We start from the raw sequence: 4,722 nt of genomic DNA, 5'->3' as shown, positions 1-4,722 counted from the left end.
ATCAAAACAAACACAGTATTTAGTACTAGCATTTCAACTAGAATGGGGTACGTTAAACGATTTGCTTGGAATCAATAGGCTAGTCAAGTAGTTAGCCAATTTAAAATCGTTAGTTTCCACCGGTTAGTATTACTATATTTGTATTTGTTGGTTTCCTATAGATTTAGAAATTCAACGAAGACGTCTTCCTGATGATGAGAAGATCTAAGAAGGGGAGTTTGCAGTTTTTCTTTTCTTCGTGAGTAAATTTGATGTCCTTGTGAACGCTTCTTTTGACCTCCTAATTTTAATCTTCCTTTTTGACAATGCTAAAAATGTCATCCACATTTGGGCAACAAATGAACAATTCACATAAAAATGGGGAAAACGGATTGCCCACAGGAGCACCTTTAGTTTGTTTATAACAAATTCCACTGAAAATGAATTAATTTTCCTCCATACAAAGACGAGTAAGCTGTTCATAATTAACTAGAATGCAGTCATGGTTTATATATACGGATCCTGGGAACAACGATAGGGTCCTCGAATGATCCGGAACATCCGTAAAAGTAGTCAATTCACGAACGTAATCCTAAAGCTTCGTTTTTTTTTTCGAAACATTAGGAATTGGGGTCGTGACATAAACATGGGCCCATGGCCATCGAATCATCCTACGGAAGATCCGAAACCTCCACAAAAGGGGTCAATCTATGGAACTGATCCTGCACACTTAGATTTTTTGCGGAGATGGGCAGCACCGAGCAGCTCGGCAATCTATTTTGCTGGATTTCAGTGAAAAACTAGCCGATATTAAGTTAACAAATGGGAATTTGGCCGAGATTTCGGCTAACAAACATAAATTTAGCTGAGATCTCAGTAAAAATAAATGCCGAGCCTGCTCGGTGGAGCCAATCTCGGCAAAAAATCTGAGTGTGTGATCCAAGAACTGTAATTTTAGAAATTATTTGGGGTCGTGACATAAACAATGACCCGAATGGCCTTGGGACTGTCCTCCAGAAGATCCATAAAACTGATCCTAGAGCTCGCAGTTTTTTTTTTTTTCAAGGATATTAGGAACTGAGATAAGAATGAATTTTGGGTTGTATCATAAACATGGCCCGGATGGCTATGGACATCAGCCAATCAATGATCTTGTTTATATGAAATTCCTCAATTTTTTTTGTAAACAAAGTGTTCAGCATCAGCTGAGTATTTCAAAATGGTTGAAGCTTAGCCAAAAATCTTCAATTGAACCAGCTAACTTTTACTGCGTATGTGTATCCATGCACATTTAGCAATACAGTTGAATTCATGCAACCTGGTAGTGTGGAGATCTAGCCCACACGAATGTGTTGGTAAAGGGAAAAAATGTAAACATTTCAGAAGACGATTAAAAACACGGAGCTCTAGAATCATTTTCATGGAATTAGAACTCTTATGGATATTCCGGATCTCGCGGAGGATGGTCTCATAGCCATCCTGGTCCATGTTATGTCACGACCCCAAATTATTTCTTATATCACAGTTCTTCATATTTTTGAAAAAAAAAAAAACTGCGGAGCTCTAGGATCAGTTTTATGGATTTACCACTTTTAAAGATGTTCCGGATCTTCCAGAGGATGGTCTCATGGCCATCCAGTCTCATGGCCATACATGTTTAGATTCACAACCTTTTTTATATCACAGTTCTAAGTGTTTAAAAAAAAATGCGGAGCTCCAGGATCAGTTTCATGGATCGTCCACTTTTACGGATGTTTCGGATCTTCCGGAGGACGGTCCCATGGCCACCCAGGTACATGTTTATGTCACGACCCCAAATATTTTTTTATATCACAGTTCCTAATGTTCTCAAAAAAACCGCAGAGCTCTAGGATCAGGTTCATGGATTGACCACTTTTACGGATGTTCCTGATTTTTTGAGGACCGTTCCGTTACCTCCAGGATCCATATATAGGAACCATGACTGTTTTTTTGACTAATTGTGAACATTTGTGCCCAGCAATCTAAATTACAGATATTGCGCCACTTACAAAACCCTACAAACACACTTTTCAAAAAAACGTGTAACAACTCTTTTAGCTTTTTAAAAAAGTAGACGACTGTATTTTCAATCTTTTTGCAATCAAAATCATCTACAAACTCTAGGAATTCTAAAGGTACCACAATTTTTGAAATTCATTGAGAAATGGCTAAGTTATGACATTGCAATCTTGCCGTTTTTCGTTTTTCGGAGGCATCGTATTCGGAGTGTTAACAGATTAATCATCACCGTACATTGTTCATTGCTCTGTACTAATAATAGATGATTAAGCACAGCATTTGATTTTATTAGTAGGAATGCTGGATTTAGTCATAGTTGTCACAGTAGAAATCATCTGTTTTTTTTTTTAATAAATCTTTTATTGAATTGGATTTATTTCTATGGGTATGCACGTTTGAAAAGTATCATCACAAAGATTCTGCTCTCGGTCTACAGCTTGAGCAGGTAGGTAACTGTCCATAATTCATTAATTAGTAGAAATTAGCATAGAATTCTATAATAAATATTACTACTTTTATATACCAATGAAATAAGTCATAACAGAGTAACAGAACGAGTTTAAAAACAGATGGTAAGGACAATAGACACAAGTTGACACAATTCACAAAACAAGTTGGGGTTAATACACAATAGTCGATAATCGTCATCGACGATGGCGGTAGCGTCTGGTATTGTTAACGCCGATGAAGATAACGTCTTCAAATGTTAAAGTTATCGGCGATGACGATAAGTACTATACGATATCGACTCGATAATGTCATATGGTATAAATTTAGGATAGTAATAAATTTAAACATGTGGTAAGGAAAATGGCTCTAATACTGGCATATGGATCTAAGGTTGGGCGCATTGCTAATGAAAATATCCCGAGCAAAGTCAGAGATCAAATTGAAATCTAAACTTGATGTTGTGATTTCTCTGATAATGATTACTCAGGTTGCTGTCGTTTTGGTCGTTTTAACGGTTAAAATATCAAAATTGAGAGCAAACAAATCTTCCTGTGACATCACATTGAAAACTATGTCTGCTATCAGTGAGAGCAAACTGAAAACTAAATTTGATATCCATTTTTCCTGTTGATAACAAAACAAGTATTCAATTTGATGTTATGCTAAGGCAATGAAAACAAACCCGCAACAACATATTTTTGAAGAGGAAATGTACAGCGAAATGAAAACAAAATTACACACTTAGAAACAATCATATAAATTTAGGTGTTCTGAGACTGACATATACGAGCGTCAATTTTGACATAAACATGAGTCATAACAGACGCGTAATTCAACTCAATCAAACGTATTTTTCGTCGAGTAACGAACTTTTCAGTCTCGGAGCACTTAATTTTACATGAAATAATTGTTTACGTCTGATCCTTTATGTCAACGATGGATTCCGTCACGTGTAAAATTAGTTATTTCTAAGTGTGTAGGTATCTAATTTTTCAATTGCGTAAACTGAAATCAGTTTGATGTTCATATCAAAACTTGATTTCAATTTGCTGTCATTTTGATGCTGGACTTTGCTTGGGATGTGCTACTACTGAATCTATGCATGGGCCCAAATTAGGGACATTTAGGCCGACATTAGAGCCGTTGCCCCTGTTTCGAGATTTTGGCAAGCTATGAGGTAACTTTCTTCGACAAAGTTGTTTTGGACACCAAGATCAATAGGATGGGCAGTTAGATCAGAATGTACTCACTACGTAGCGATAGTGTACACGCAGTAATATCAACAATCAATACGAAACTAACGATTTTAAATTGGCTCACTACTTGACTTGCCTATTGGTCCCAAGCAAATCGATTAACGTATCCCATTTTAGTCGAAATTCCAATACTACACTATGTTTGTTTTGATTCGCTAAGGAAATTTGACAGATAAAATGAGGGGTTCGTGGATCTTCATATGTTTCGAGGGGTCCATCGATTAGCTTGGGACCGAAGATAGTACCAGAGCTGAGCCAAAAAGTTTAGCTCGTTTCTTCGGGACCTTCTAGTCTTAGAGTTACCTCTATGGTAATATCTCGAGATATTGGCCAGCTTGAAAGTAGCTTTTAAAAGTAACTGAAAGTTGTTCAGGAAAGCAAGGCCAACAGGATGGGGCTAGTTTGAACGGAAGTTTTTCAATTATTAGCCTTTTATTTTTTTTACAAGTAACAATTATAATACACATTGTTTTAGTTCTAGTTTATTAATATATCATAAAAACGATGAGAGTAAATGCAGGAGTGAATATTTCGACAGAAACGATGAAACAGCTGATTGTGACGGCTTCTATGCCTTCGTGAGCCTGTTATTGAAGATGAAGAAAAAAATAAATGGATAATAAAATAACACAATATTTAGAAGCGTAAATATTGACCAAATCCTTTTTTGCCTTTAGCAGTGATTGCTGCTCCAATCTGGCATCGGAAAGCTGAGATCGCGTTTGGTCTAATATCGAACCGACAATCGAAAAGAGGCGTGGCGAAATCCTTGAAACTTTGCATAATTGAAACTGCATAAGGGAAATTAACCAATTTTTTGCTGAAATTTAGCCATTTTGACTAGCGCCTATTTTGACGAATAAGATATTTTAAAATAAATAAAATAGCACAAAAACGGCTCTTCTAATCAAAATGACGTCTGAGATATTGATGTAGAATCTGAATTGCCTTTTCAGGAAAAAAAAAAAAATACACCTGATGAAAAAGTTTCAAATTT

Source organism: Ochlerotatus camptorhynchus, unplaced genomic scaffold (assembly GCF_037179485.1).
Source record: "Ochlerotatus camptorhynchus isolate MF236.1 unplaced genomic scaffold, CSIRO-AGI_Acam_v1.1 ptg001110l, whole genome shotgun sequence".
Lineage (NCBI taxonomy): Eukaryota > Metazoa > Arthropoda > Insecta > Diptera > Culicidae > Ochlerotatus > Ochlerotatus camptorhynchus.
Note: the sequence above shows the minus strand (reverse complement) of the source record.